This window comes from Centroberyx gerrardi, chromosome 10 (genome assembly GCF_048128805.1).
Source record: "Centroberyx gerrardi isolate f3 chromosome 10, fCenGer3.hap1.cur.20231027, whole genome shotgun sequence".
Lineage (NCBI taxonomy): Eukaryota > Metazoa > Chordata > Actinopteri > Beryciformes > Berycidae > Centroberyx > Centroberyx gerrardi.
The window spans coordinates 14593522-14614185 of record NC_136006.1 but is presented as its reverse complement, the minus strand read 5'-3'; the positions used below and the strand labels follow the sequence as shown (position 1 = coordinate 14614185).

The 20664-nt window shown below is 40.2% G+C and overlaps 1 protein-coding gene across 6 annotated transcripts in view; it reads left to right on the top strand.

The window, feature by feature from the left end:
* LOC139923027 (bromodomain adjacent to zinc finger domain protein 2B) overlaps positions 1–20664 on the top strand; it is a 59283-nt gene that overhangs the window by 697 nt on the left and 37922 nt on the right. For all 6 annotated transcript variants that reach the window (XM_071913708.2, XM_078286154.1, XM_071913707.2 and 3 more), the window contains exon 2: positions 7273–7315. The gene's annotated coding sequence lies outside the window, so the exon portion shown is untranslated. The remainder of the gene's footprint in view (positions 1–7272; positions 7316–20664) is intronic.

Here is a 20664-nt window from a genome sequence, read left to right as displayed (position 1 = left end):
TCCCTGTGCAATGCCCTGGAGTGCTGTGGTCTTTAAACCTCGGTTGATAACATGAAATAATGCAATAAATTAATGTAATAGTCTAGGTCTCTTAATGTTTTTTTAGCTTCTTCAACTTGGCATTAAAAGGTTTGTTGGTGTATCATGGTATCAAACGGGCAGTCCGCCGGTCGAGGCTCCCCCTCTTCTCTTTTTTGTTGCTTCCTCATAAAGGAGAGCGCAGCTAATGCTGCAGCTGCGGTCTGGGCTGAAATTTACCCTTTGTGTTTATGACAATATCCTCCATTTTTCTGCTTTCCTATAGCTTAACAACAAGCCATTCGCCATCTTGGGGTATTTAAATTACTACCGTCTATCTATACGGTGCTTTATGTCAAAGTTATGAAACTTTCAAGGGGGGAAGATTAGAAAGATATGACCTTGCTTTTTATTGAGTTGAAATTGTGAACAATGTCTTACTTTACCTGTCATACTGTTGAAGCTTTCATTACACAGATGTGATAGGTTGGGGGCATTTTTGGGTGTTTGATTTAAGCTCATGAGATTTAAAAACTAATTTGATTGGGCATGTTATAAAATCGCAAAACCCACGACTACTTTTTATCTCAGTATGATGAAATGTCAGAGTTTGCCTAGCCATTGAAATACATTTTTTAAACCCTGTAGACCCCTGTCAAAACCTGTGGGACAGAAGCACAAGCCAACTTCCTTTTCAGAAATCAGAGCATTTTCAGAAAGTCAAGTGGATAGGAATCTGATGTACCAATCAAAGTTGTGAAAGTTAAGTTGTGTCACTCTCCAGTACCTTTCATGCCAGACTCTTTTAGCTTACTATGAGTTGGCAAAAACCAAGCGACATCTTATTTGAATGCCCTCTATTTCTTCCTGTCAGTTCTTAGACTTGACACCTGTTTCAGATTGTTAGGATGCTAGAAATCAGCAGCAGCAACATGCATAGACACACAGGGCACACAGCCAGAAACTGCTAAATGCTCAAGTTGTCTGTGTTTTAAATATATTCAGGCAGTGATGTTTGTTTATTTCTACATTTGTGCAACATTAAGAGAAAGTCTACACAATGCTACCAAGTATTGTACCTTAAATTAATTAAGCCTATCTACTTCAGTTAACTTAAACATCAATGGAATATTATATTAACCTGAACAAGGTCTTTTCTCTGAAAAATAGCTTGTATTAGGCCCTTTCAAACTTGGCCATGACAACATCTACAGTACACCTCACTTTCTTTCCAACAGTAGTGTTTAGTGCACAGTAATTTGTAAACAATTAGGCCTGTATATTGACTGCATGTTTTGCTGGTGCAAATTTCACATGCCACATTTTGTTTATTTTGGCAGCCCTTTGTTTTTGTTTGCACTACAATGGAATTGATTTGTCTATGCAGATATAATTGATAGTAATGAACTAGTGTGGACCTTTTCCACACACAGTCTAAGTGAAATGGCAGTAAACATTATTCCTGTTAAGGTCCATCATTTAAATGGGTTCAGTAGCCAAGGAAGCAAGATAAATCAGATTACAGCCTTGATGTGTTATGCATGCATCCAGTAACTGCCAATGAATCAAAACACAGCTAGAAGGTCACTAAATTTGCCTCATATTTATTCAGAGCACATGTCCTTGAAAACCTCTGCAGAGTGAACAATATTGAAGAGCTACATATCACAGGCTTCTAATGTGAGCTTTTAACGCTAAGAAAAAAAAGAGTCAGCAACATGGCATTTGAATGTTAGTAATATTGCAGGCCATTGTTCTTCAAGGATGGAAAGCCTCAAACGTAGCTCACGTTTGCTAAATTGCTTGAAACAGCACTTTTAAATGTTAGGAGCCCCAGCGGTAAAATTAATACAGTTTATTTTCAGCTCAATCATTATTTTCAAAAGATTCATCCACTTGGTTACAGACTGTTTTTCACAAGAGACCTAATAAGTTACTGCTTATTATGAAGGGAAAACGAAAAACAAAACCAAGTATTTTGCCAATAAGAGGTTCTGGATGTAGCTAGTGCACAGTTTTATAAAACCATTTTTCACTTGACCATAAGATACTGCAAACGATAGTCTTACTAATGTCATTAGCAGTAGGCCTACACAATGTGGTATCCACTTTGTTCTGTAACTGTGTTTGGGCTTGAGATCAAGGCCTCTGCTCAATGGTCTAATATTTCACTTTGCTTAGGCTATTGGGGTTAAGAGAGGCTGTGTTAGGGTTAACCAGATTTGTGTTTCTCTCTTTTTCTCTTGCTGAATTGGTCACAGTGCTTGCCATTTTGAGTGGGATTTCATTAAACATGTCTGGGTTGTCTGATTCCCTACTTTCTCAGCCCCTCTTGACATGTTTTTGTGGGATATGAGAGGGTCCCGTTTTTTTTTTTTTTGGCCCTTTTGAAAGGATGAACTAGACCCATCAGTAATTATAGCTACCATTCTGATCGAGGACTGGTAATAATTGTGTTTTCACCCATTTTTCCCCTGTCTCCCATTCTTACCCTTTTCCACAAGCTTGCACTCATTAATCAAAGACGCTGGACTCCTGCTGAGGGCTGAGCAGGTTCATCAAATTGGCAGCCAGTTCACTGTAAAGAACGGTGCAGAGGCTCTTAACACAAGAGCATAAATAAATCTAAGGTCTTTGTATGCAAGCCCTGGAGGTTAATACTGTATAATTCAATGTCCCCTCTTTGTCTTTTATGATTGATGTTTTTAAACATTTAAGGCTTGACGGGAGTCCCTTTTGTAGGTCAGGGTTGACACTTTCTGATTGGGTGAGCTTGGGGGAGAGGTACTAGGGAGGTGGATTATTAGGAATATGTCAGGGAGATTACTCTTTTTCACTCATCTTCCTCCTGGTCTATTTTCTCTCCGCCTGGAGATGCTTGTCATAATGCTTTAGCTGAACCAGGGATGCTTCAGAGATTGAAGTCTCCCTGCTGTTTATGGGGCTGATGTTTGAAATGTTAGTGGTCTGGCCTATTTGTTTGGCTGTTTAGTATTTATTTGCATCCTTAGCTGGAATTGCAGACCAGCCGAGATTGGCTGAACAGAGTCCAAATTCATAATTCAGGGCCAGGTGGTTGGAGGAGCAATACAGACCTTCAGTGGCTATTGTAAACCATTCCACTCACACACAAAGATTGTGCCTCAGCAGCCCCCTTTTTTATTGATCCTTCTGCATTTAAAATCTGGTCACTGCTGCCACAAACACTTCCCATTTTAGCTGTGCTAGGCATGCTGCTGCAGCTACATTTTTAAATATTTAATTTTTGCTCAACATTGTGTGGCCTGATAAGGGACTGGGGGAAAGTAAAAGAATCCATCCCTAAAAATGTTTGGGTCAGCATAGGCCAAAATCTTAGTGTCTGGCTTAGTTAATTGACTAGGCTCTTCCCTCATCGCCTGCCTCTTTACATAATTCTATGGAAGACTGATGTGCATTAAGAGTAATGCAACTCCCTCTCTCTGCCTTAAAAAACACTTTCTCACACGTTCATATTTCGAAGTAACATCTTGTTAAAGGTATAAGGGTAACTACTCACTGATGCAATGTAAGATTGAAAGGATGTGCCAGCCACTGTAAACAAACTTCTTTTTATTGGATTAATGCTCCCGAGTGCTAGACCCTGTTTTAGCTGAGTGGTTTAAAAGGATCCACAGCTTGGCCGGAGTGGATTATCAGGAAATAATCTGTATGAGTACAGAAGTACCTCACAACAACATGTAGGCACGCCTGCTATAGGATTATTGCTCATTCTTTTCTATCTCAATTAGAGATTTTGTAGATCATTAAGAGAGAGCTTGCATATGGGTTTGAAGAGTCATTTCACTACAACTTTATCACATTGGTTATTGGTAATTGGAGTTTTTTATGGAGGGTGATACTGATATTGTTCCTTCATAGGCCCAATACCAGAGTGATATTGTGATAGTCTGTATAGGTCTAATACTTAGGTCTAGGGCTAGGCTATTTGTTAGAGGTGAAGGGGTGAGGTTGGTGAATGAAGTAAAGATGTTAAGATGCTGAAGGCCCCAATTCTGACAGATGAAATGTTCATCCTGACCTCACTGGCCAAGGGTATAACTCTGTAATCTAACACAGCTGTCAAGGACAGAATGGAGAAGGAAACCTGCTATTAGGACATAAGTTAACTGTTATTTATTACTCATCACTTTGCACACAGCTTTCTCTCTAGGCAGGCCCATGTCATTGTCTGGTCCTTAAATGATGGCATGGAAAAGACGGCTGAGTAACATGAGGAGGCTCAGCTGTGTGGTAGTTCAAAGAGTTACTGCGAAAGACCTTTATTTGAGACTGGAGAGTGACCTTTTTACTCCCAGTGCTGGATGAAACATCCAAGTATAAAAGAAAGTAATCTCTCTTTTCCACTGATGTTCACACTACAAAATGACACAGATGGAGCTGTAGGATGAGCCGCTTGTAGATGACGTGCAAAAAGTGCATCCGCTTCACTTTGCTGCTGCTGCTACTGATGTGAGTGCATTTGTGTGAGGATGGAAGCCGATCTTTTCAGCTATGGCAAAAATCCTCTGTTAGAGCTCCCATGTGTAATCTTAATATTTATAGCTGATTTAGAAAGCATACAGCGAGAGGGTAACAACATCTTTTCATGAGACAACACATCCTCCCGTTTTCACACATTCTCATCAGTTGGCTTTTTCTCTGGGAATGGAACAGAGCCTAAATGTGGCAGATGAAACAGGCAGATCTGTGGATTTCACTCTGAACTTTTTCCCCTTGTCAGAACATTACATTCTTCAAGGGAATTTGAATGTTCATTGGACTGTTGTGGCCAGTGAAGACATAAGATTTGAGTCTGGAAACTAGAAAGAAAATAGGATATATATATATATATATATATATATATATATATATATATATATCTGACAACATAGGAAGTTTCAAAGTCACAGCCTTGGGGCTGGCTGTGTTTAGACATTTTTAAAGGAACAATTTTGTTCAGACGGGTCAGTGTGAAATGAAGGGAGCTCTGTTGTTTTCACTCCATGAGAAAGCCATTGCAGCTGTCTTGATTGGTGTTTTGATCATCAGACGAGTGACTTCTGAAGATCTGTGGCTGGGTCAGTGATGTGATATGTTACTTGTGGTGCTGGATGAAATATTTCCTAAAATCAATAACAAATAAATGCACTTATTATGCTGTCTAAATAGTCTTTTATATTTTCTATTGAGGCCTCTGAGCGATTCAAAAATAGATTACCAGTGCTCTAAGCACAAAAAAATTCCTCAAGAGCAACAGTCTGAAGGAAATAGCAATCCACCCAAATGTAAATACAATGTTTAAATTCCAAAAATGGGACAATTTGTAAAATGTTCATACTGGCATATTTGTAGAAAGGGTCTATTTTACTGCAATATGAACACAAAATGATGTAAAGAAAGGAGCTTATGACAAACATTCAGTGCAGTCAACATGCTATTCGTGAGCTATTCATATGACAATAGATTACATTATAAAGATGGCTGTGAGGGGCCTTTTAATTCAGGAAAAACATATAAACAAACAAAGTAATTATCCTATCCGATCTTATAATAATGGGTATCCTAAAACTTCCCACGGACCTGTATTTTCAAACAAGATCAGGTTAGTTCATTTGAGTTGAATTAGGCTAGATCCATTTCTTCCTTTTTGGCAATGGGTAAAAGGCAGTGAAGGCCAGTGAAAATATTATTGTCATTAGCATCTATGACTTTTCCAACATTTGTTCTCTTGTTGTTCCTCAGCTGGCTTTCATTTCCATAAACCACACCTTACAGAGAAAACACAGGGGATGGCATGGAATGGCAATTACTATCTTCTGCTCTCATTGCTGTCTGGCATAAAGCTTCACAGTGTTCTATGCAAGCTGATCACAATCAGAAAGTGTCCCATATCAATAGAAGATTAGGGATATTCAATAATAGGTCTGTTACCAAGGAAAAACAGGAAGTAGGTTTCTCCGATTATTATGTGAATAAAACCCCTGATTTCAGCCAATGAAGATGGAAGCGTATTCCTTTGATACCGTTAATTGGCTTGAAGCCATTTTGAAACTAGAATATGGGGATAACAGCATAGCCTACAGCAGTCAGAACCTGACTGCCAAAAATGAATGCAAATAGCCTGAACTAAAGAAAAAAAACATGAAGGATATCCTGTTTTCCTTTTGTAATAGTAAAAACCCCAAAGAGGACAGTTCCTAGAGAGGGTTTCTACGCAGAGCGCTATAAAGGAAAAAACCTGGGTAGTAGGACAGTAAGATAAATTACAACATTTCTTTGTATTATATTCATGTTATACTATATTATTAAGCATCTTCAGTGATTGTTTTTGATAGGCCTCCTCAAAATGGTCATGATAATCTCTGGCATTATCAGTAGTCTGTAGGCTTGATTTTGCTCTCAGTTGCAAAATGTGACCATGACTCCTAGCGATGCTGCAGTGGCTCGAAAGACACATTGGACTAAAGGAATTTGAGTGATGTATGGAGGCTTGAAATCATGCAGCGTACTGAGTCTGTTGCTGACACTGATGTAAAACTGGCCCAGCCTTCATTTCCTTCACATTCCAAACAAAACGAACCCAGATGGAAATGCGTAAATAGTATACATTTGCTGGCCAGCCAGAAATGTTTGCAGTGCTTACACAAGTGTTGTTGTTATTTGTGATAAAATCTCTTGACCATGATAGCTGCTTTGTCAGAGGATGAACATTAAAAACGGTGTAGAGTTGATACTGCTTTACTTGAGCCAATTTCAAGACAGAAGCTTCAGTGGAAGAGACAGACTGCAGTGCTTTGCATGTGATGTTTTTTTTTTTTTTGAAAATAATTTTTAATTGCTACTTAAATTCCAGACATTTTGTTTGATGGCCCTTAGGAGATTGCCATTGTTTCACCAATCTCTTTAGTGGATTCCGCAAATCAAAATGTTGGCTGTATAGCCACCTAGCTGCTCCTATCATACAGTAGACCGTATTCCAATTTCTCCAAAGTGTTTTTGTCATGTCCAATGTAAATTACCCTGTGTTGTGTTTCATAAGGTCTCTGGGTTGCAGTACTTTGATTTGTTGTTGATGTTTTGAATGGATAAGTTATCTTCCCTTGGGGCCATAAGCTCTTCCAAATTACCATTTTTATTTCATTTTCATGGAGCTTTCAAATAGGAATGATGCTGAATGAATAAATCGATAAAATCAAGCAATTAAGCTGACTGTGTTGTTGTCTTGTGTTTCAGGTGCAGAGCAGTGATGTCACAGAACTGAGGATAGTCTCATACAGTAAGTGTTTGGTTGCATCAGCTGCCTACCGTCCATCTCTCCCATTATGCTCTTTGAAGTCCCTCTCTTGATTTTGTATTGCAAAAATCAGTTTGCTTTGTTAAATTGGAAATTGTAAGTCATGAATGGAAAGGCTGGACTAAGCGGAACCCCTTAATTTAAAGTATTATTTAGGTATAGGATTAGAATTTTCCAATTAGGCTGAGATTTAACAAGGTCCTCTTTAATGGAATTAGTTTGCGCTGCATTACACTTTGCTCTCATTTTGTGAATATCTAATTAGTTCCTGTCTTGCTTAGAATTAGAGCGTCAAAGTTTCAAAACATATTAATCTGTGGGGAAAAAAAGAAAACATTTTTTGACTTTTGGGTATTCTGAAATAAATTACTGTCAGCCAAACAGGGGTAATTGGTGGGGTTGGAGCTGTCCTTTGCCTTTGTTTTGAATTTGAAGGGCCACTCTGCATACACTAGCTTTAAACAGTTGTTGCTTGGCTGCCCTTGAAAATTGTATTGTTGCCCCTAGACAGTGGTAGTAGGGATCTTAAAGAGTCAGCCCTTCTTCAACCTGAGCTCCACTCCTATCAGAAAGTGTGACATACAGTTTTCCTCTGATTGCTGCATTTACCACCACATTTTGTGAGATTTATTTGCCGTGCCTTGCAAGTAATTTGAACATGTTAACTGGGTGCAGTTCATCCTCCAAGTTCTACTATATTGGAACAATGCACGTGTTCCATTGTGGAGTAGCTATAAACAAAACAATCAGTGTTATTCATCTTGAAGCAGGTTTTTCAACCAGCATCAGACACAGAGAAAGGTGGGGTGTCAGCTAGAGTCTAGTGCTTTTCACAGATATCAGTACTATGTCATTATTGGACTTCTCTTTTCCATATGGCTCCAGCATCAAGTCAACACAGTTTCAAGGCAGTCTTGCTCTTGTCCCATTAAAAAAATCAATTTGTGTTGCAAGTAAAATATCTCCAAAAAGACATAATTATGTTCTTAAAGTGCCATGTTGAAATGTTGAGTGCCAGAGATAGGCTCTACTTTCCCGCTCTTTTCAATAAACAATAAAATGCTAAAGGTGAGTGGACTGCTCACTTTCCTTTTATGAAAAAAAAAAAAAAAGAAGAAATGTTGAAATTCTGCCTCCATGACATGTACATGGCCACCACTTGATCCAGAGGAAACGGCTGTTAGAATCTTTATGTGGCTGACCCTGGCAGGAGACGGGTCACCTGCAGCGCCGTAGACAAACAGAGTTGGAATGGCAATGGGAAAATGAGCCTGGCCACAGGAATCCTATCATCTCTGAAGCTGAGCAGCCCGTGTGTGTTGTAATAGAACCCTTCCAGGATTTATTATAGCAGTTATCAGTAACCTTCAGTTTACCTATGAGCCCGACCTCCCGAAGCTTCTGCTGAAGAGGCAAGGGTGAGGAAAGAAGAGAGAAAAAACGAAAAAAATGAGGAGAGAACTGGTGAAGAGAGTAATGGAGAAAAGAATTAAGAGGTGATAAGTGAGACAAGATAAAAAGATGTGAGAAGATCTGAGGAAATGTGTGGAGAAGTGCAGAAGTAGAAGAAAGGTTGAAGTGACCAAGCCAAGGAGAAGAGGAGAAGAAGGAAAGAGATGGCGTGTGGGAGGGAAGCTTTATTGACTGGTGACTAGTATGTTTTACTGAGATCACCATTTTGTGTGTGTGTGTTTGTGTGTGAGAGAGAGAGGGACTGAGCGAATGAGAGTGTGTGTTGGAATAGGGTTGAGCTGCTGAAATGACAGTGTTATTTTTCTTTTTCCCCTTTTTTTAAATATTTATGTCCCCCTACAGTTAACAGTGTAGCTTCAAAGAGTAGGCTATATTCTGTGACTGGGCCAGAATGGCAAACAGATTGCTGTGGCTGTGTAATATGATGTGGTAGTAAATATTAGAGCTCACTCTTCCTCCTGCTCTCCCCACTCCTCTGCCCAGAGGGGGATTGAAATACATGCGCGGAGGAAAAGTGAAGTGATGAAAGAACTCTGTCAAAGGTAAATCATAGACTGATGTGAGTGATGCAACTATGAGACTTCATTAGTTGTATGGATACTAATTTGACAAAAAAAAAGATCTGCTTCTATATTCATTAACCTTCCAAGAATAGCAGTGCTGGGCTTTTATGCATAATGTGTCAGAACAGGAGTACTGATCTAAGACCACTGGTTAAATCACATGGCCATACAAGCCTCAGTATGATTTAACAGGCAAACTGGTCTCAGACAAGGACTCCTAATTTTCCACTTTATACATAATTCCTGCCTAAACACATAACCATTCACAAAGTTCATTTTATGACTGAGGCGGCATAATGTTCTCAGATTTGTGTTTGTACAAAAAAAAACAACAATTACAAAAATACCATAAGAAAAAAAAGTGTGCCTGAGAGGTTGAAACTCATAAACTCATAAAGAAACCTTCCTCACAGACAGAATATTAGAAACATAACAGTAAATTTTATAATCACAGTCATAAGAAAAAATAAATTTGTGCAAAAATGGAAGACAAAAACTAGAATATATTGTGTGTCAATGATTTTTAATTTTTTTTTGATTTAGCAGAGGTCCTTGTGGTGAACCGAAAATTGGCCTTCAGTGGTTCTGAAAAATGCTGAGAGAACATTAGAGGAGGATGCAGTGATATAGCTATTGGCTCTATGTCAGCTTTGTTCTAGTCATCAGGCTATTTTAGAACATTCTCCATTTTGGAATTTGGAAATGAGACGTGACTAAAGCTGTATTTAAGAAAAACAGGAAGATAGTTCACATTCCCCTATTTTGAATGGAGGCTGTACTAACTGACTGACTGACTTAGTCAAGGCAGAAACAGGGGCAGGAGAGTAAAGGCCCAAAGTTCAGCAGCAGTATGCAATGAGGCACCCATATTCTCAAATGCTTGATTGATTCTCAGTTTCCTCTTAAAGTCCTGTTTTCTTTGCATTGCTGCTAAAATAATGGCCTTTGTAATTGGTTGTTTTGGTATCAGTTGTTCTGAATTGGGAAGTTGTTTTCTTTGTTTTTTTTTTAGACCTGTGAATCATCCTCTGTGATTTTCAAATTTTTACACCATTGATTAGTAAAACTAGAAGGGCACTCGGAGAGCGCAGACCTCCGCCAAGGTTCGTGCTATTATTGCTTGTTCGTGAGTCGGATCCGGATCCGCTCCAAAATTTAATTGGTTCTTCCTTGGCCCATGCTACACCCTTCCACGAAGTTTCATGAAAATCGGGCCAGTAGTTTTTCCGTAATCCTGCTACCAGACAAACAAACAAACAAACGGCACCGAAAACATAACCTCCTTGGCGGAGGTAATAACAGTGTTAGTTAAATAACACTGATTCTCTCTCATATCTGACATGACTCTCATATGGCACACATACCTGTAAAACATCTTTAATTTGTAGTTGGTTATAAAATAGCCTATCTCTCATTCAAGGCACATCTTTCGGTACTTGTGAATCGTGTGGTGCTTTGTTAACATCACCTGCTATGTAGCTGTCTGTTTTGTGTTGTCTTGTTTTGGATTAAATGTCAGAAATGGTGGTCAATGTACTTTAGACCTTCTCTATTTCATTAAACAATAGTCACTACACTGACTTCCACATTGCCAGTAGGTTATGCTTTGTCTGTGCTGGATTCATTCTCAGATCTTCTGGAGACAGGGCTGTTTGTTCTACTCAGATGCCATTTAATAGGTGTAAACCTGTCCTTGTCTCTCTCCAGACTCTCACACACACATGCCTCACTGCTAATAAAAATAAATAAATCTTTTCCTCCTCTTTTCCTGAAGGGCAAATAGAGAAACAAGTGTGCTGGGCTTTATAGGTGCTTGGGTGGAGGGTTGGGTGGTGTGGATGATTGGAGTGAGCGAAACTACGTTGACTTTAAAAACTCCACCAGTTAACACCAAAGTGCTGTGTTAGCACAGCATTGTTGTAACTAAGAGAATCGCTGAACAAAATATTTAATTTATGATGACTTAGCCACTCCAGTTAGAAAATCACCAAGCTACTTCCTGGTATGTGAATGTACTGCACACCAACCTAGAGGTGGCTCATGCTTGTGTGACTTCTACTGTACTGCCTGGTGTACAAGCGGCAAGCACACACTGTATTTTCCTTATGCAGGGCTGTTAGGGCTCTGCGCGCCTACAGCTTGGGTCAGACTAGAGGACTGTTGACGTCTTGCCCAACTACAGCAGTTGAGACTAAACGCTTGCTGTCTGGTCGGGAAGCTGTTCACACTAGGCAACGGGACAAAGATGGGTGTCACACATGAAGAGCAGAGATCACACACTACCCAATTGAAAAATTGACCCATTCGTCCAGAACAGTTCACTGTAAATATAATTACAAAATAGGTGTTCTGTCGTTTTTTGCTCCATGGTACAGAAGCTGCAGTTTATATTTACTTTAGAAATGTAGTTTAAGTGACATCATTACAAGAATAATGTTGATGAGTAATTTACTATGAGACTTCTTTCACTTAATTTCTAATTGCATACTTATGTGGACTTGAGTGGGCGTTGTTGTTAAACGTGACTTCTCTTCCGGTTCATTTTCTTTTCCTCCCTCTGTATCTAAACTCCCATTGGCTGTTGTGAATGTCACTCTCAGATTTCAGTCTTGATGAGTCTTGGACCGCTTCAGATGACGCAAGCCAGACCAGACAAAATCAAACATGTTTGAAATAATGGCATCGGGCCAAGCGACCAGAATTGGCAGTCTTCAACCTGTTCACACTACAGGATATCCTGCACCGACCGTCGGGCCCGAGTCCCAAACTGACCCAAACTTAAAGAGTGCATACTATAATTCCTCCAACCCTTGCACATTGCAAAAAGCCTTACGAATTTACAAACAAACCAACCAACAAACAAACGGTCACACATGGCCCAGCTCTTATTGAGGGGCTCGTCAAAAAATAAACTGCGGGTCCCGGGATTTAACCAGAAGGATGGAGACAGAGTCAACAAATGCAGTTGAAAAGAAAATCAAAGCAGGTCATTACAATACCAAAGCAAAGCAAGGCAAGTCTGACATTTGGACAAATTTCTCAGTTGTCAGTTGTCACTAGAACGTAATTTCGCTACGTTGGTGGGACTAGAGGACTGCATTGGGATTGGGACCCGCGGGACCCGACGCAAATCTTGCGGGAGTGGGCGGTTTTAACTTTGCTGCGGGCGGGAGCGGGCGGTCAATAACACACACATTGCGGGAGCGGGCGGTAATGGTCAGAAATCCAGCCGGAGCGGGCGGGAGCGGGATTAAGAAAACAGTCCCGCGCAGGGCTCTACTCCGGAGCACCTAATAATTCACCTTTCAATTTACCCAGTGACTGTAGGTCATATGTCGCCAGTTTGAAAGGGGACATTTGAAGATATCGGCACATGCTCTTTTTAAAAGCAGGAGGGTGGGTGATAGAATAGTTTTAGGAACACAGTGGAGGTAGCGAGGGGGATTTATGTGGAGCAGCTTCTGTCAGGGTGGGTCTGCTCATCAGGGATAACACCACTGGGGGGGTGGGGTTGAGGACAGCAGGGTCACACAGGGCCTGCTCTAAGTGCTGCCTCACCAACAGATAGAATAGATCCGCCACACCCGTCTGTTAAACCCCTTTGTCAGGAACAGAGACACGTCATTTAGGGGATGCTGCTGTACACCTCTGCTCCCCCACTATCCTCTTGAGTGCCGTTCCAGAGCCGAGCCCCAGAGGCTGCACTCATAGAGCTCAGCCAACACCAGCTTAAAACAAAGCCATCCCCAGCAGTTAGATCCAGACTGACTTAGCTTGATACAGAGCCCTCCATTTGCCTTGAGACCCTAAGACAAGATAACTGTGAGCAAAGGGATTCGTAGAGTCCAGAAGGTACATTATGGAATTTCCATGCCTCCTTATGATATCTCAAGGCATAGTCTGAGTTGATGATGATTTGATTTTCCCCTCTCTTTCTCAGTTGCATGGGTTGTATAGGCTTAGTCTACACCAACTGTGATCTTACGGGGAGTAATTACAGAGTAAGTATTTAAAGCTGAGGGATGAGCTCTGGCCAGCTGCAGCCACAGAGGCTAATTTGTTGTCAATAAAGTAGAACTAATTATGAATGCTTCCCCTCAGGGGCAAGAGGTCAGGCAGGCCCGGGTCCTGGGACAGCACTGGCATGGTATGCAGTATACAGGGGAGCTTGTTGGAGGACTGCAGGCCCATAAGGGCTTCTCTGCGGTGTGCAGATGGCATTGAGGAAAATTGAATTTTCTTTAGTGTCTTTTGGTTGTTATGGCCAGCTGCCTGCCGTTCCCCCTTAACTGCTGGCATCAAGACTTCATCAGAGGCCAGGGGATTTTTCCCTTCCTTGACTACATCAGTACACAGCAACATTGTGCACCACAAAATAAATATCCTTAAGGTGCAGTGTTCCCTGAAAAAAAGCTTCCAAGTAAAGATCTCTGCCAGTCTTGTCGTCGTTGGTGCGCTTGATTTTTGCCACTGATTTCACGCATCTGTTCTACTTCTGCTTCTACTTCTGAAACCCTTCAGCTGCTGGAACATAGATGTAAAAGGGTTCAAATAATATCGATGCTAATAAAATGCTTGCCATCCTTGAGCTGCATAAATGCCACTTAGCTGGATGAGGGTTGTGTTGGCAGCCTGCAGTGCCTACGGAGAGAAGATCTGTGCCGTCAGCGCTCAGACGTGCGTAGAGGTGACGCCAAGGTGAACGCCGAGTTGTAGAATGGTTGGAAATCATTGATATTCTGACTCGGAGGCTGCAAATGGCTCGGTGGCAGATGGAGTCTTTGTCAGGGAAGAAAAATGGCAGCTCAGGAGCATCAACGCCATTTTCCCTATCAGCTCGGCTGGCGGGCGGTGACCTTCTGCCGCTCACAGAGATCCCCTCGCACTTTGATCAATTATCTCACTGCCATTGTTTACTAGGCTAGTGGAGAAGGATTAAAATGTCAATTTTTAGGGGAGAGATTGCATGTGTAGTCATGAAACTGGCTTTTGTTGTTGGTGCATAAAGAGGAAGCAAAATGTGGGTTGTTAAAATGAACTTTTTAATTATGACTGAAGGGAGAGCCATGTTGCCTTTTATTAAACAGTTTTTTAAGATACCCCTTTCTATTTTCTCATTGAATGTCATTTTTAAGCTGGTGTTTGCGAGTATTGTGGCTGATCGTATGCCTTGGCATTACAAATGATTTACCTACGTGTTTTTTTTTTTTCTTTTTTACGTATAGTAGCAAATATTTGCACCCTCTTTACTCTGAACATATAGGCCTACACTTTGTGAATTATGTGTGAGGATTAAGCTCCTCATGAAAATGCACAGTAGGTTACACACAGTAGGAATCACAGTAGGAATTTAACATACATCAAGCTGCAGTGCATCTGTTTGAGGTATAACAAAACCAATGCATGGAAACTGCTTTGCTCTATTCATTTTGTGTTGTTAAACAATTATTCTAATTAATTCGACTTAACTCCGCCAGATCTTTAAACAAAATGTGTAATGGATTACCGCAATGTATTCTCCATGCTTATAGTTATATAGCACAGCATTAATTTGCTGTTCAGTCACTTTTCATTAGTAGTGTTTGACTCAAAATAAATGATTTTCTCAGTTTAAAATGTATTATAATGTTTTTATGGAAACAGTGTTAATTTGGTAAGAAATGCAAGCTATTAGCACAGGAGACACATTTACACACACAGAATAAAGCAGTGATATGCAATCATCATTCTTGGCTGAAAGCAAATTCAAGTTAGGAGAAAATATTGAAAGGTCAGGAGAAAGAAATGAGGAAAATGAACAAACGATGCAAAAAGCAAATGACACCGAGACCCCAGTTTAATATGTATGTATTTCAGCTTGATGGTTGATTTCATTAGCGGATCTCATTGTTATGCATCGACTGTTCTCCTGCAGCAAAATGAATATTGTATTCACATGGCCTGAATATTCAGGAGGAAATGTTTGGATTTAGATGGCATCCTTCAGAAAAAGGGAAGTATTGCCTCCCTGCCCCTGATGCCAAAAACAATTAATACCATTATATCAATCATCGTTTACTCCAGATGTTGTGTCATTTTTAGAGATGTTTTAATTTCCCTTGTTAATTTGTTTTTGTTCTCCAGGTAAAGGTATGATGATTTTCTGATAACCAAAACCGTCAACAGGTTCCGTCAACATTGTGAAAAAAACATTGTGGGAAACATTGCTGTCAGAGTTACATTGGTCTTTAATAAACATAACATCTAAAGGTGTACATTTATTTGCAGGAGGACAATCAGTAATTTACTAATTCTAATGCTGACGTATGTCCTTCACAGTGAGAGAGAAGTATAGCTGTAGCACATCGGCCATGCATCTGATGACGAAGTGTTGCCAGTAGACTTCATGTGGGCATTAGCTCACCACTGACTTTTGTGTTGTTTGCTCTATTCAAATAGTTAACATTGTGTTTCATTCTTGGGCATGTGTGGTAGATCAACCCCATTTGAATGTGAAGTGTAGGCCGAAGCATACTATAGGTCTACTTCCTATGACTATTGTGATATACGAAACCATCCAGGATAAGAGCGTGTTGTTTTTCTGTCTGTGTGGAGGGTGATATTACCCTGCCATGCCAGGCACCTTTCCTCCCCTGTTTCAGGCCCGGCTGCACACAGCTTTCAGAGGGCAGCGCTTGTCGAAGTGCGGTAACAGGAGCTGTGTGGAGAATTTTCCATTAGTGAGGCTCTGCGTGTGCAAGGTGCTCTGTTTCACACTATCCTCATACAACGGCCCCTGCTATGACAATAATAACAAGGACAGACGCTGCTCCTCATTGGGCTTACAGGTGGTAGCCTACTTAGGAAAAAAATATATCAATATTAGCTCGGCCTAAGCCAAACCAATCTTGTACTGTGCCAGAGGCAAAGGTACAGGTAGCCAAAACAAATTAGATGCCTTTTTGTCAAACCCTGAGGTTATATTAATATGGCAAAATGTGCAGCTTTTCCCCCTTTTGTAGCAAGACATGACAGCAAACTGATGAGAATCTCTCATAAACTGCAGACTTTGGATTGGGATGTCTTGTTGCAGCCTGCCTCAGTATGCAGCTAAACTAAGAGTGCTGACATTTTTTGGCTAGAATGGAGTTAATGTGGCTTACACCGGTGGATTTGGGGAGTGTGCAGCCAGTCCTGATTTCAGACTTCAGAAGAATTATGAGGTTCAAGTGGTCACAGGTGATGGGGGAGCCTTACACTGTTTTAGCACACCGATGAGCACCTAGCAGGTCTTATGGGTGCTAAGTTTGTCCAGGGCTCTAAAGTGTAAAAAATTGAGATTGTGCAACCCGGCAATTAAATTTGGGTACACTGGGGCACCTACAAATAATTGCCTTGTTGCACCATTTTTTGGTAACTTTTTTACAGTGAGCATGACAACTTGTCTGTTGTTATTTGTTCTGTCCTGGGTAATCAAAGGTCAGATTTACTTTGTTTACGTCAAAGCTGTTTTTAATTTGCTAAAATCAAATCCCCTGCTTGAAACTTCCCCTCACAAGAAGCAGAGTTTTCCACAAATGCTGACTGTTGGCCAGGTAGCTCATTACTGACTCCTCTCCAGCCGGCTACTTTTTTAAAAGTAATTTTTATTTTTAATATGCCCCTTTATCCAATCACTGTATTGATATTAGTAGCCTTGGAGTTGTGCATCAGACTGATCATCTCCACATTTCGTTTCACTTTGTTTTATTTCAGCTTTGGTCAATTTTTCTCTGGTCTGTCAGGTTGATCAGTTCAATAGAGATAGAATGGACTTCCAGTGAGTTGTTGACTAAACGGCGCGCACGTTTTTGAGGTTGGGAGCACCAATGCTACCAGATGAAAGAGCCTACATTTTAGGCTACCCTTTTGGCTGGGCAGGCAGTTGACTTGTCCTGTTAAAGTTGAACTGATGAACATTTTGAAACACATATGTGCCAGCCAGGGCCGTGATGCCTGTAGGGGAGGCTTGTCCAGTGAAGGCTTGAGGTGTTGCTTTGTTTTTGGCTTGTGGCCTCAAACGGGGGAAGGGTATTCTAGTGTAAATAAACACATTGTGCATAGTGTTATCATGGACACTTTTTTCTTCAATGATATATGTGGGGGTTTTTTTATTTGTCAAATGAAGAAAGAAAAAGCCATAAGACTTTCAAACTGGCACCATCTAGACTTATCATGCAAAGGCAGCGTGCGTACACTGAAACTGACTGTTTAATAGCAGTCTTAAGGCTGATTTTATATTGAAATATTTTGGGCTAATACAAACTTGTCTTATATTAAATATTCATGGTGACACTTAGCCTATCCCACACCAACTGCCTTGAAGTGTGTTTTGCAAATAGGGCTTGATGTGCCATGGTTGCAGCCACAATGGCCTTTGGTACAATAATACTTCACAGCTATTAAATGACTTCCTGTTAACATGGACATTTATAGCTGTCTAATATGTTTGAGTGGTCAGCGGTGTTCAGCACCACGTATTCAGTATTAGTACTTCATGATAGCAGAGCACATAGACTCTGGAATAGTGCAAGCAGGGTGATGGAAATATTCATTTAGCAGAGGAGAAGAAGCTCTTTTTGTGAAGATGGCTCAGAGGCAGACAGGAAATTAGTTATTTTCCCCGCACATTCATCAAAATAAAAATAGTCTGATGAGTATCCCAAGTGACTCTCACAGCTCTATTGAAGCCACAGCTGCACGCACCATGCGCTTAGTGTTAACTCTCCAATGAATTTCAGGTGTTTTTGAGCACTATTAAAATCAGCCCTCTGTTTTCTTCTCCCTCATCTCAAAGCCTTTGTCCGTTTCATCTCATAAGAACTGGCACATTCAGAATAATGAAATGGCCTATTTAATTTCGTAACCTTCAACTGTTACTTGACTAAAATCTTGGTGTGAAACACAGTTAAGTATGGGGGCCAAGTAAGAGCAAAGAACTCAGGATGACAACACTGTTAGACATTTGCCTTTGACACTTCTGTCTGTGATAGCCTTTGATTTAATGGCTAACAGAAGCAGAGTGTCGACAGAGACTGCCTGCGTGCCAAATTGCTCAGTCTGTGGCTCTTGTGCAGTCTGTGCACAGATAATGGAGTGTGTTTTATTTTGAGCGTCTTCCTTTTTCTGTCTTATGATGCGTGAAGTACGAGACCACTATGGCAGGAAATGTAGTGCTAGGCATTATCACAGAGAAGCAAGCAAATTTTTGCAATTGCAAAGTATTAGTCATGGTTTCATTTAACTGAGCGTTTGGGGAAAAAAACAACACTGGCAATCAATTTTGAATGAAGTGAACTACTGTAACTGTCTCCTTTTTTTTCCAGTGTTAATGATCTCTGTTAGTCTTGGTTATTAGAACATAGCTGAGGTATTTGACTATGCTACAGTACCAGTCACTGGGTGAAGGCCACTATTATTAGCCTGTTCATCCTGTGGCTCAAACAGGCAAAGCCAGCCCTGCTCTTTTTGTTTTACCCTTAAAAGTAATGCTTGCTTTGTGTGCAGAGCTGTGGCTGTTAAAATTGTGTTCATGGCTTCTCAATTGTCATTTGCTGTCTATCCTGGGCCAGCCTGAGGCAAACATGAGATCTGGGTAAGTAGCTCTCAAACAAAGAGGAAATTAGGCCAAATGTGAGACACCCTTTTCATAACATCTGAATATGGTACAAAATTACTTCACCATGGCACTTTTGCCTGCAAACATCTTAAGGGTTGCCTAATGATTTCATACCTCTGAAACAAAACGAAAGTTTAGTCTTTTTGTGAATTTCTCTTTTGTTATTTTGCCACCAAGTTGTCCTACTGTTGTAAAAAGCTACGCGTTTTAACAATGGACATTTATTTTCTGTCTAATATTTGGTGATGCAGAGATATTTGTTGGAGTTGGAGTCATTTTCGTACGACTTGATATCAACATTATGGCATGTCATATATTTTTGAATGTACATCGCTGTCACATTTATCTGACCCTCAGGCTTCTGAACTGACCAGTTAATCGAAATGGGATGATATTTGAATCTCCTTACTGATGTACTGTATGTAATTAAAACATTTCCACCATATATTAGATAGATACTGTAATACAAGGCAATTTACAGCAAAGTATGTTTTCATGCATACCTTGTGTTTGATAAAGGTTTGTCTTTGTAATTTAGTGTCCTGTGTTTTGGTCATCTGTCCATTACTTGGGAGTACAGATCAGTAAAATTCTATTCTAATTGAAAAGGGGAAATGGGCATGATATTGTTTTTTTCGTGCAGCTGAATCTGTGCTTTGTCTTTTAAAGAATGTTTTCTAGAAGAGGTGCAATGACCTTCAGCGTTGTTTTGCACAGGCTTGCAATTTTTAATCAGGCTGTTCAAATCAGACCTGTGTATTCTTTAAGGCAGTTCTGTCCAGGCAGGAATTAAAAATCCTGTGTATTTATTTTTGCCCGTTACTGGTGATAGAGACATTTCTCTAGAGTATTTCCTCCCTTGATTATGAATGCAAATTTCTCACATTAAGGAAATTGTTTAGTTTAGTTTAAGGTTATATGCTGGGTTGTATGCTCAAAAATAATTTCTCTGTTTAAGCTCACTCACACAACCCACACTAGTACAAAAGTTATTTTTATACACCAAAGTTTCATTTGTTCAATGTACTGGTTGAAAATGGAATTCCTGTGTCAACGCTGATATGCACTACTGTGTGATGTAGGCCTACAGCTTATGTGAAGATTTATGTCAAAACATTGTATTGAACTCAAACACGGCATGAACCTTCAGCTCTTTCTTCTCTTGGACCCCATGCTCACGGAGACCTTCGAGACAAACAACTGTAAAGTTGCTGGCACATTTAACTCTTTAAGTCTGGAGGGTTTGTGGGTTGTACAGTATGTGTCTTGCGTGTTCATTTATAGAAGGGGTGTTAATGGGTGTTAATGTTAATTAGAAGTCATTTTCTGAAAATCGATTAGAATATGCTAATGACAGACAATAATATTTTAAACTGAGAATTGAAAAGACAGTGCAGCTGCCTCCAGAGATGATTTTGTCTCACTATGCACCTTGAGGTGTCCCTGTTTGTTTCCACAATACATGGCTTCCAAATGGCTGCCTGGAAAACCTGTCAGCTAGTGACAGCTTGTCTACAGGTTTAACACAGAAACTAAAATTTGTTCAGTTTGTTCATTTTCTCTTTTTTCTAATGGCTATATTTAATTTTTTTATGTGCATGTGTTCACACTTCCACACACACTGGTAGTGAAACTGGGAGAGTTTGATTGACATATTA